Raw genomic sequence first — 12,663 nt, forward strand, 5'->3', positions numbered from 1 at the left:
AATTCTGTATCAAGTAGATTGCTCACCTGTTTCACTTAGTTCTTTTTCTGAGGTTTCTCTCTCTCTCTTTTTTTTTTTTTTTGAACATATTCCTCTCACCCCTCATAATGTCTGTCTGTGTCAAGTGCATCAGATATGTCTTCTTGTCTTGAAAGTAGTGGACTTGTGTGGAGGGCTTCTTATGTGGCCTAGTAGAACAATGCCACCCCTGATCCTGGAGTGCCACCAGAACCAGGCACTCCAGGGGTGTCACCTGTGTGGGCTGTATGTGCCCTCCTATTGTTACTGGGCCATGACTGCTGCACGTACACTGGTGGGTGGGCTGGCCCCCACCCGGATGAGTACATTGACCAGCCTCAACTACCACGGACACACTGATGAGCAGGGCTGGCCCCTAGTACAGCTGGCTGAATGGCCTGGCTGCAGCTACTATACGCAAGCTGGTGAGTGGGGTTAGCCCCTGGTACAGATGACTAGAGGCTTAGCTGCAACTGTTGTGGGAGTGCTGGTGGGCAGGAATCACTTGGGAAGAGCTACCTGCTGGGTATGAGGGGGCAGTAATTGCTTTGGGGGAAGGGAGAAGGGGGGAATAATATCTGCCAGCACTTTCACTCTCAGAGAAAGTTCTTACACATCTTAAACATCTCAACCTCTCCAGCATATTCACTAAAATTAGTCAATAAATCTTCTTCATATATATGCTAGGCATTTTTCAAACTGCTTTTCAAACTGTGCTGGGTCTGAGAGAGAGTAATATAGGTGCTGGGCCTTTAAAAGGAGAGTCTCTGTTCCCTATAGCCCTCCAGCTCATCTACAGATAAGCCCTGCTGATTTTCTTTTTTTTTTTTTAATTTTATTTTTTCAGTGTTCCAAGAGTCACTGTTTATGCAACACACCAAGTGCTCCATGCAATATGTGCCCTCCTTAATACCCACCACCAGGCTGATTTTCAAAGCCAGATATTATGGAGGCTCAGTTTCTCAGTACAAATCTCCAGGGTGTGGGGTACCCAGTGTGGGGCTTGATCTCTTCATTCCTCAAGGAGGACCTCCTTGTGATAACCCTTCCACTGTGCAGAGGTTTGGCTCCCAGCCACATCCCTGCCCTTCCTACCCTTCTCAATGTGATCTTTTCTTTATGTCTTAAGCTGTGGAAGAGCTGTTCTGTTAGTCCTCAGGTCATTTTCAAAGGGAACTGCACTTTATGTAGTTGCACCCTGATGTGTCCATGGGAGGGGTGTTCAGAATTCTCCTACTCTGTCATCTTCCCAACCTCCTGTTCTAGAAAGTCTAGATTCATTCTTCTTTAAAATAACTGTAGTCTGTACTTACTAGGATTCAGTTAGGTGAAGATTTTAAGATGATACAAAATATTACATTCTATACAGTATCTTATAGGCTATACTCATTATTTCATTTCTATTTACAAAAGCAAAGAATAGAGATTTTAAATTTTGAATCAAGCAGTCCAAAAGAAAATACACTGTGGCAATAACCAAAGGAGAAGCTGCTGTTTGACAAACTGGATTACAGTTACAATAGTTCCTACTTAGTCAAGGTATATATGACTTCTAACAATTTAGTGCTGTGATTTAAAACCTGTTTTTCTTAGCATTACCATATATTAGATACAACTGTTAACAAAGTCTGTTTGTTAAATACTAGTGTCATTTCCAGAGACTATAAACATTTTCACTGCATTGAATACTTTGTAAGCTATTTCTATTTTGGAATCTGCTTTATTAATAAGGCCAGCTATTAACATTTCACTACCATAATCATTTGTTTGAACTGGATTACATAATTTATAGTATTAATCATTGGGAAGTCTAGTATTAAGTAGTAAAAAAAACATTATTTTATTTTTAAAGATTTATTACTTTTAGCAAAGTGGAGGGGCAGAGGAAGAAAGAATCTTTAGCAGGCTCCACACAAATCATGGAGCCCCGTGTAGGCCTTGGTCCCACAACCCTGAGGTCACAACCTAAGCCAAAACCAAGCAAAAACCAAGAGTTGGGACACTTAAACAACTGTACCACCTAGGCACCCCTAAGAAGTAAACAAAATTTTAAGAAGACTTGAATTTCACCTAAGTATGTGAACAACATGTATGAACTCTCTCTTAGGTAGGGACTCTATTACTTATTAGTTTTGTTTAAGAATGTCACAGAAGTCACAGGAGTGTACCTAAAGATAAAAAATGGTAATTATTTGAATCAAAATTATATACCTACCAAAAAATAAATTGACCAGTAAATTGTTTCTATGTGTGAAAAGATAATTCCCATTCAATATCTGAAATGAAACAAAAAACACAAAGCTAGAAAATAATTACTTACTTAGAGAAAGCTAGGCTTGTCAGGCACAATCCCTCTTAGTACAGTAGACTACTAATTTTATATTGGGTTTAGGAGGAAAATGGATTTTCAGCAGCTTCAAAACATGGTTACCGGAAGGGCTACCATTTACTGGGTGGCTTGCAAAATCTTGTTCATTAAAGCAGGTTGTTGTTGATTGACTACACGGACTTAAAACCAATTCTATAGAACTGTCATTTACTCAGGAAGTCACTCAAATCAGTTTTAAAACTGCTGTTAGCATGGCTACACAAGAACAAGTCTTCTCTTAGGAGTGTGGAAACTTTCATTTTCAGAAGGTAGGTACATAAATCAACACACACAAACATATACATACTGTATATGTAAATCATATGGTTTTATAATCACATTTCAAGAAATTGCAATAAAAAATAGAAATATTGTCACTGTTAAGGGGAAATACTACTTGTCTTACAATACATTCATTTAATCAGTCAGTCATCACATTTTATATACCCCAGGTTATGTTAATTCAAAGAGGAATATGAAAAGCAACAAACAAGTGCTTTTTTTTTTTTTCAAAGATTTTATTTATTCATTTGACAGACAGAGATCACAAGTAGGCAGAGAGGCAGGCAGAGAACAAGGAAGGCAAGCAGGATCCCTGCTAAGCAGAGAGCCCAATGCAGGGCTTGATCCCAGGACACTGAGATTGTGACCTGAACCAAAGGCAGAGGCTTTAACCCACTGAGCCACCCAGGCACCCGAACAAGTGCTTTATAGCAGTGCTATTCAAAATGAGTTGGTCCACAATTTTTTTTTTTTACAGGTCTGCAATGAGGTAAGTACAAAAATGGAGTGTTTAGAAACTCTTACAGGAAATTTATATTTGACAGAATAAGTTGATGCCTTTTGAATCTGAAAAATTGAAGTCTATATTTTGAAAAATTGAAGTTTATATTTTGTGCATCCATTTCTTTTAATTTTTCTAGTAATTAGTCTTTGTTGTCTTTTATAAAAATTTCAGTCACAAACTGGTCTTTCACCACAAAGAAAAGCACTACTTCAGAACACTCAGAAAGTTAGATAGCCACAACAGATGAGGGTGTTATATTTTGCTATGAGGATACAGGCAAAAAGAATGTATATCACAAAATATCAAGTAAGTAAATACCTGCATCAAAATTGGAAGACCGGTGACAAAACTGGAAGAATGATGACAGAACACATTTAAAGGCCGCATCATCTGTCCACTAGGGGCAGTAGGAGATTATGTTGTATGAAAAAATAAAAAACAAAACAAAAAAAGAACACGAATGACTCTGAGATAAAAACTGCTTCAAAAGAATCAGATTCTAAAAGTGAAGAAATTTAGGAACACCTTAACCTCTCGATTTCTACTATTTTCCTTTAAAAGAAAATATATACACAAAAGTAATCTAATCTTTAAAAAAGGCTATCTAAGATAAGTCTCCCCTAAAAAAAGATGATTAAGACATGACATAATTCCTACCATTAATGAGCCTGCATTATCCAGTTGGGACAAAACAGATAATAATAATAATGTGGTAAAGGCAATAGCAAAGAGTAATGCTGGATATTATGGGAGAACCCAAACTAGCCTGGAAGATCAAGACTCCCCACTATATGTGAAAGCTCCCATGTACTCAAAATTCCCATTCCACTCTACCCAACTATAACACAGTTTCATACATTCTACTTCCTCAGTTCCTCTCATATTGTTGGCCCTGCCTCTCCAGCAATATCATTTTAGTCCCAGGCCCCATCATCTCACAGCTATGAGTATAGCCTCCCAACAGCCTGTTCTCTCACCAGAGCATCCTTCTTACTGCTGCCAGTTATCATTCCCAAATTAAAATCAGATCATAGCACCTCAATGCTTTAAAATAAAAAATCCATGAATAATGTTAAAAAATTCCATGAATAATGTAAAAGTAAGGAGAAAGAAAACTGGATACAAGATCTTATGATCTCTATTTTATAAAGATGCATATGTGGTAGATTTCCAACCACAGGATGGTTCCAACAGCAACTGCAGTTTTGGAATCAATTAATGAAATGATTCCAAAAGTCTCTATTTATTATAGAAAAATCTGTGGAGGAAAACAAGAAAACCTAAGTTTAAAGTGGGTCACTGAAATTTACGGAATGGGGCATATACAGTATATTCCCCAAAGTTCTTCAAATTCTAAGAATGAAAGGGAAATGACTAAATATTTACTGTTATTATAGCTACAGTGCCTGTTTTAACTAAGTTAAATATTCTTTTAGGTCATAAACATTTTGTAATACTTTAATGTCCCTTATATAATGACCATAAGATACAATTAATGATTTTATAGAACTTAAAAAAAGGTAGTATGGGGCACCTGGCTGGCTCAGTCTGGAAGAGCATGTGACTCTTGATCTTGTAGTTATGAGTTCAAGCCCCATGTTCAGTGTAGAGGACGTCAATGAATAAATTAAAACTTTAAGAAATAAAAATAGGGGTGTGCCTGGGTGGCACAGTCAGTTAAATGTCCCACTCTTGATTTTGGCTGAAGTCGTGATCTCAGGGTTATGAGACAGAGCTCAGTGACAGGCTCCACGTTCAGCAGAGTCTGCTTGAGAGTCTCTCTCCCTCTCCCTCTGCCCCTCCCACTTGTGCACTCTCACTTTCTCTCTCTAGAATAAATCTTAAAAATAAAATAAAAAGAGGTAGTATGGTATACCAGATAAAACAGTGACTTAGGTATCAGGATAATTGGATTTTAACTAGCTACATTTTTGCGAAGTTACCTCATCTCTCCAAATCTGTTTCTTCATTTATAAAAGAACAGGATTGTAAGTCATGGATCAGTAATTCTTTTCTGTGAAGGGCCAAACAGTAAACTTTCTAGGCTTTGTGAGTCATATAGTCTCTTTCATGACCACTCAACTATGCCATAGTAGTACGAAAGCAGCCAGAGACAGTATATAAAGAAATAAGTGTGACTATGTTCCAATAAAACTTTATTTACAGAAGTGAGAACAAGCTGAGTTTGGCCTATAAAACCCTAGCTTTAGGTAATCACTGTTTACTTCTAAAATATAAGAGTATTTTTTTTTTCTGTTTAAAATTCCTGGGGCGCCTAGGTGGCTCAGTCACTAAGCGTCTGCCTTCAGCACAGGTCATGATCCCAGGGTCCTGAGATCAAGACCTGCATTGGGCTCCTCCTCAGGGGGGTCCTGCTTCTCCCTCTCCAACTCCCCCTGCTTGTATTCCCTCTCTTGCTATCTCTCTCTCGTCAAATAAATAAATAATCTTTAAAAAATAAAATTCCTAAGCTGTTATCTTATTATATATATTTAAGATTTATTAAGATTTTATTTATTTATTTGAGACAGAGATAGAGAATGAGCAGGGGGAGGGGCAAAGGGAGAGGGAGAAGCAAGTGTGAGGCTTGATCCCAGGACTCTGGGATCATGACCTGAGCCGAAGGCAGAAGCTTAACCAACTGAGCCACCTAGGCCCCTCTAAAGATTAATTTATTTGAGAGAGAGAGACAGAGCACGCATGCATGCAGTGGGGAAGGGCAAAAGGCAGAGAGAGAGAATCTCAAGCAGATTCCCCACTGAGCACAACACCCCAAGCAGGCTCCATCCCACAACCCTGAGATCATGACCTGAGGTGAAATCAAGAATCTAACACTTATCTGACTGAGCCACCCAGGCACCCTGTTTGCCTGGATTTTTAGATAAATCTTTTAGCCATATCTAACAGGGCACATAAACCAGTGATTAACAGAAGACTTTAGGATCAGAAAGCTTTGGGATTCTCTATTAGCTATTAGCCTTGGACAAGTCACTTAAAATCACTTTGAGCCTCAGCTTTCTTATAAGGTTGTTCTGAAGTTTAAATGAACTAATATTAAGGGGGGTGCCTGGCTACCTCAGTTGAAACTCTTGATCTTGGGGTTGTGAGTTTGAGTCCCATGTCAGGGGTAGAGACCACTTAAATTAGCAAAACTTTTTTTTTTAGAGCTTAAATGAAGTAATAATGTATAAAGTATCTAATCCTGTATCTAGTATACAATAAACATTCAATCAAGAACATTATTAATTTTGTAATAACTTTACATTAATACATGACATTATATCACATATAACATATTACATAATATTACATTATTACAAATTCACTTTTTAAAATTATATGATCCTGAGACCTTGGTCAGGAACACAGTACTCCATTTTTTCCAGCAAACAAATAAAATGCTTTATAATTATCTACATTCAGGTGCATTTTTCACTAAAACAAAAGATGACGACTGGCTATAGTATCCCATCTTCCTCTTGTTTTGACTTTTTTTTTTAAATGACTATAGTCAGCTTTGAGTGTATACTATCTACTTACTAGCTCTATGACCTTGGTAAAGTTATATAACCTTTCATTTTTCTTCACCTGTAAGAATGTGAAAACAATAGTACCAACTGTATAGGATTGTTATAAGAATTAAATGAGTCAATAAGTTGGCACATAAACCATAAAAGTAACTGCTATTATTTGAGTTAGATACTTAACATTTGTTTCTTTCAGTACTCAGACAACCTGAACAGGTACTGTTCCTATATTACAGCTATAGATAATGAGGCTCAGAGAAGCTAAGAAACCTACCCAAGGTCACCAGTGATTAAGTGGCAATGCCCAGGACTCAACATAGGCTTGTCTGACTACAAAGCCAAAATTCTTGCCACAAGGCTAAAGATGACATTAACTATATCTCTGTATGGCATATACAAATGACTTTTAAGAACTAAAATAGGGGTATTAATAATAATCTCCCTATACAGGAAACATTTTTTAATTTTTTAAAGTTCAAGGGTAGGAAAACACACATAAAATCATAGACCTTCTGAAAATAATAGTTTTCCCATAAGTAAAATTTTTCCTGAAATGATTCTTTTTAAATTATGTCCAATTAATTTAACTCAAACTTTCATTATTAAAGTATTAAGCAATCCTCAGCATTAAAGTAACTAAAGACGCAGCATAGTGACTTATCTTGTACACATAAAGTATTACTCAATGCTGGCTGGCATTCACCTCTAATTGATCTGTGAGATTTATATAGGGCTCAGACTAATTTTATAAAAAGCAAACCTAGAGAGCCAAATACAGTTCTGTTACTTTATTCCATAAATTCCCAAGTATTGTTTTGGAACTTGAGCTTTGAAAAGCTTTGCAGTTCAAATGAAAATACTGAGCAGCGGTGCTTGGGTGGCTCAGTTGGTAAGCAACTGCCTTTGGCTCAGGTCATGATCCTGGAGTCCTGGGACTGAGTCTCACTTCGGGCTCTCTGCTCAGCTGGGGGGTCTGCTTCTCCCTCTGACCTCTCCCTTTTCATGCACGCTCTCTCTCTCAAATAAAAAAATTAAATCTTTAAAAAGAAAAAGACAAAAAAAAAAAAAAAAAAAAAAACAAATATTAAAAAAAAAAAAAAAAAAAAAAAAAAAAAAAAACACTGACCAATATTAAAGGAGAAAATAAAAAATACCTCAAGAAAAAAGACCAAAAGACATTACTCCACTGCATAGATTTATTCTTTTTTTTAAAGATTATTTATTTATTTGAGAGAGAGAGTGAAAGAGCAAGCATCAGAGAGGAGAGGGTCAGAGGGAGAAGCAGACTCCCTGATGAGCAGGGAGCCTGATGGGGGACACTCCATCCCAGAACTCCAGGATCATGATCTGAGCCTAAGGCAGTTCCTTAACCAACTGAACCACCCATGCAGCCCTGCACTGGTTTATTCTTAAGTTTGTGCTGCATTACCTCATTCACCTTATTCTCTTCTAGCCCTATAAATGCTACTGGTAACTGATCCAGAAGAGAAGCTGGCTTCGTACTGTAAAGCTCCAAAGCTCAACCTAATACTAATAAGAAACTTAGGGTAGTTTGATGTAGCTCACTTCCAACTCTTATAAGAATGAACCCAAACTTAGAACTCTAACCTAACTCTAAAATTCGCCAAATGCAAGTAAGATTAATCTTCAATGTCCTAAAATTACAATTATAATCTAATCTTCATAGGCAGATAGTCAATTTTGTTTCTGAACCAGAAATTCTGAAAGTCAAAATAACCATTAATTAAGAATTAATAAAACATTACACTCTGTGCTATATAGGAAGAAATATCATATAACAACAAATACATTACATAAATATCATTATCTAGTTTGTAAGATAAAATACTTAATTTTCCTTAGCATTTGGTGTTCTGTTGAGAAAAGAAAAAATGTTCAAATTTTAGGTTAAGGTAACCAAATTATCTTTTAGCATTTCAAAATAATATTCTAACATGTTAGATTGTATTAGGGTATCACTCCTTGTCAAGTATTCTATTGCCCATCAAGATGGGTGGGGAGGAATGGACACTATCTGCCTAAAAATAATGGTATCAATAATCAGTGGCATCATCTCCATACATAAGCAGCAGCACTACTGTTCATATGAACATAGTATAACATTAATATCAGCCTCTAGTTCTGGAAGAAAACAGGCATTCACGGTAGTTCAAAAAAAATCCCTAATATTAAAAATAATATGAAAAGAATGCCTGGATGGCTCAGTCTGGTAAATATTCAACTTTTGACCTCAGTTCAGGTCTCGCTCTCAGGATTGTAAGTTTGAGGGTTTTTTTAAGTTGAACTTCACACTGGGTGTGGAACCTACTTTAAAGATAATAATAATAATCTGCAAAATATTTACTAAAGAAGCCTGCCTACATAACTTATGTTAGTAGTTCTTAGAACCTTTGCTGGGGTTGTCGACGAACCTCTTCTGAACAGCTGTTGAAAGCTATGGGTCTTCTCCCCACAATGTACAGTTATACAGAGTTCAGACTCTTTTAAGACTATGGACACACCCATTGGCGTGTTAAGATCTAGGTTAAGAACCAGACAGATGAAGCAGAAATTTTCTCAAAGCACCTTTGACTCTCTTTCATAATTTCACCTCTGATTCATAAGAACCAACTAAATCATTCATAACTAGACAACAAAGTCTCCTGTAAAAACAGCCCTTAAAAAAAAAAGTTTGATAGTATTTACTTAAGCAGTATTACCTGAAAATATACTGGCAGCATTTTAAAACACAACATGAAACTAGTTATATGAATAAACATTACAGTGTATTACAGTTTATAGAATGATTTCACATTATTATAATAATTCTTTTATTTCCCTTTTACAGCTAACAAAATGGAGGTTCAGAAAATAACTTGCCCTGGTCATACAGCCAACAAATGGAGACTTGGGATTCTAATTGAGTTGTCTAGTTCCAGAACTGAGATTACTTAGTACATTACTATATCCTGATGCTTCCACAAAAAACCCTCAAGAGAGAGAAAACAGATTAAAAAGAAAGAAAGAAAGAAAGCCAGCCAGCCAGCCTAACGGGTCACATTCTAGTGTAGATATATCTTGGCATCAATAAAGAAAAATTAGTGTATTTAAAATGTTTGATTTCCTTTCGCTTCATTGGTGAATATAAAACATGGTTTTCAGAAAAATAAATGGTCAAGCTAATGAGTTTTAGGACTGAAAAATAGGACATTTTGTTATTTTATGAGGCATTCCTTCTTATTCGTCTCTTCAATTCTTAATATACAAAATAAATAACTCCTGAAAATGAAAAAATAAGAAACTTAAAGTTTAAACATCCATTTTTTTAAAAAACAAAAACTACTAGAAATTAATTTTTAGGATGTTCAAAATATTTCTTGTAAGACATTTTTTAAATAATAATACTCATTTCCATTCTCTACAACTCCTAAAATTTCTTGATTTTTTAAAAAAGTGTCATTTGTCTAAATGCATAGGATATACAGTACCCTACTGTAAACTATAAACTTTAGGTGATAATGATCTGTCAATGTAGACTCATTGATTGTAACAAATGTGCCATTTTTTTTGTGGGCATTTTGATGGTGGGGGAGGCTGTGCCTATGTGGAGACAGGCAGGGGTCATATGGAGGCAGAGCCTATACAGTAAATCTGTACCTTCCACTCAATTTTGCTGTGAACCTGAAACTGCCCTAAATATAAACTCTATTTTTCAAAAGGGCTGGGGCGGATGTGTCAAAATTCACCTCATTTTCTTAGCAAATGAGGAAATAATTGTTTTCTAAAAATTACCCTGTGAATTAAGTTTCCTGCCAGAATACAGAACGTGCAATTATTACAGCATATATAATCATTTAAAAAACCATTAACAGTAATCTTATCAAATGCTAAAAGAATTAGTTTTAAACGTTAATATGAAGCTAAGTGCACATGTGAGTATAGTTACCTTAAGACTCCTTTTTATATTTATGTTCATGTTATTTGATATTTTAAAAGGCAATGGCAATATAGCAAGGGACTAAAAGTCTAAGCGGGTCATGGGTTGACTGACAAACTAAAGGGAGTGCCTGTAGGAAGGAGGAGGAAAAGCAGGAGCCAATGAAAAAAGTCACCGCCAAGCAGTGACTGTTCCCCCAAGTCGACCTTCTGCCGGGGTCAGGATTCGAGGGAGATGCAGAAAGGGTATCCTCATAGAGTGAGCATGAAGAACAGCAATAATGAAACAATTATCGACTTATAAGAAAGAAAAACAATGCAAATAGAAACGAAAAAGTGCAACTAGTAGATAGCATACTTAGCATACTTGTGTCAACCCAGGTTTTTCAAGAAGCTTTCCCCAAAGTGTCTTCTAAACGTGGTAACCACCCACAGTGGCAACATTAGCATAAAGGGCCCTAAATAGTTATGCTATTACAGCAGATTAAAAGGAATACTGAGAATGGTTCAATTTCATCAAAGTCATCTGATTCAACCCTGCCCAGCGGGAGTGTATACATTACGTTTTACAACGCTTTTTATACCCAGGTGTGCAGATGCTACGATGGTGCAAATCCAGTAAAGGACAAGCCCGGGGCTAGAAAACTGCCAACTCTGTAGACTAACCGCCCTGCCTGAAAAAACCAGCAAATTAACTCAGCCCATAACTGAGTGGAAGGAAGAAGAAACAGCGGGCTCTGGGGCAGTAGAACAAAGTCCGTGGAGCGGCTGCGCCTTCGGAAAGGGGCTGCAGTTGCAGGTGTCACACCAGGAGGCACTCTTGGACCAGGTCTCCACCACCGCGGAAGGGGCACCTGGCGCGGGCTGCAAACCCCGACAGCAGCAAGCCCCACGGAGAGACAAGTCCCCGACAGGCGGCGAGCCCCTCCGGCCGGCCAGTCCCGGACCCGCGACAAGCCCCCAGGGCAGGCCCGCCCCCGGCGGGCGGCGAGTCCCCGTGCCGCAGGGCCAGGAGACAGCCCACCTGCCGCGCGCCCACAGGCCGGCCGCCCCGCTCCTGCTGATTCCTTGCACCCCACCAAACACCTGCCTGTCCTTCTCCTCTTCGAAGGACCGAGAGCAGAGAGCCAAGGGGGCCACCGATGCGGCTGACAGAGCCAGAGGCGGGGGATTTCCTCCGGGAAATGCGACCCCGTCCCCCTTCCCCACCCCGCGCCGAGCGGAGCGACGGAAAACGTGCAGCGGTTTAATGGGCCCCAAACCCTCTCAGCTGTGGAGTTGTAGTTACTGCTTGTAGGGCTGGAGTTTCCGCGAGCCGGAGGCACAAGCCCGGGCGGCGTTCGGGTTTCGGGCTGGGGTAAGGGAGGGCTCGGCGTGAACGGACAGCATCGCACAAAGGGAAGCGAGGAGCGACGGGGAATGAGCGCAGTTACCTCGGTCCCCGGCTCGTCCCTCCGCTCGGTTTCTGCCGGCCTCGCCGAGGCTGCGGCTGCCCTGCCAGGCTCCCGCAGCCCAGCGCCTTCCCGCAGCACCCAGCGGCGCCGCACTAAGCCCCGCGCGAGCACCACACGGACGCGCGCTCTGCTGCGCGGCCCCGTAGAGCCCTGGCCGGCGCCCGGCGTCTTCACGGCTCAGCCTCGAGAGCCGCAGCCTCTGGGGCGGTGAGCGGAGCGCGCACCGGAGCCTGCGCACTGCACCCTGGGAGGTGTGGTTTCTGGTTACCTCCTCCGGGGGCCCGCCCCCACGTCCTCGCCGCCCCCGTTCGCTCGTGGGCGTCGCGAGTGCTCGGGCGACTCGCGGTGCGGTGCTGCAGGGGGGAAGGTAGATCAGGGCCTGGGGGACGTCTTCAAAAACAGTGCTGGGTGGGACACCGCATCCGTATCTCTGAAGTTCTCCGTTTCTGCACTTCAGTGGCCATACAGAATTTAGTTTCATTTTATATCCATCAACTCCCCCTCCCGCGCGCTGAGTGTTCCTTGGGATTATATCTTTTTTAAAATGGGGGGGGAGGGAGAAGACTTCCGTTT

General features: G+C 39.7%; 1 protein-coding gene across 8 annotated transcripts in view; it reads right to left on the bottom strand.

Annotated features, from left to right (window-relative positions):
* The window catches only part of KLHL8 (kelch like family member 8), a 57,781-nt gene extending 45,468 nt beyond the window's left edge, over nt 1–12,313 (bottom strand). For 2 of the 8 annotated variants that reach the window (XM_059375533.1, XM_059375516.1), the window contains exons 1-3: nt 12,070–12,313; nt 3,492–3,570; nt 2,234–2,294 (exon numbers count right to left, since the gene is read on the bottom strand). The gene's annotated coding sequence lies outside the window, so the exon portion shown is untranslated. The remainder of the gene's footprint in view (nt 1–2,233; nt 2,295–3,491; nt 3,571–12,069) is intronic. The other 6 variants (XM_059375577.1, XM_059375541.1, XM_059375569.1 and 3 more) reach the window with 3 other exon arrangements.
* Between the last annotated feature and the right edge of the window lie 350 nt (nt 12,314–12,663).

This window comes from Mustela nigripes, chromosome 1 (assembly GCF_022355385.1).
Source record: "Mustela nigripes isolate SB6536 chromosome 1, MUSNIG.SB6536, whole genome shotgun sequence".
Taxonomy (NCBI): domain Eukaryota; kingdom Metazoa; phylum Chordata; class Mammalia; order Carnivora; family Mustelidae; genus Mustela; species Mustela nigripes.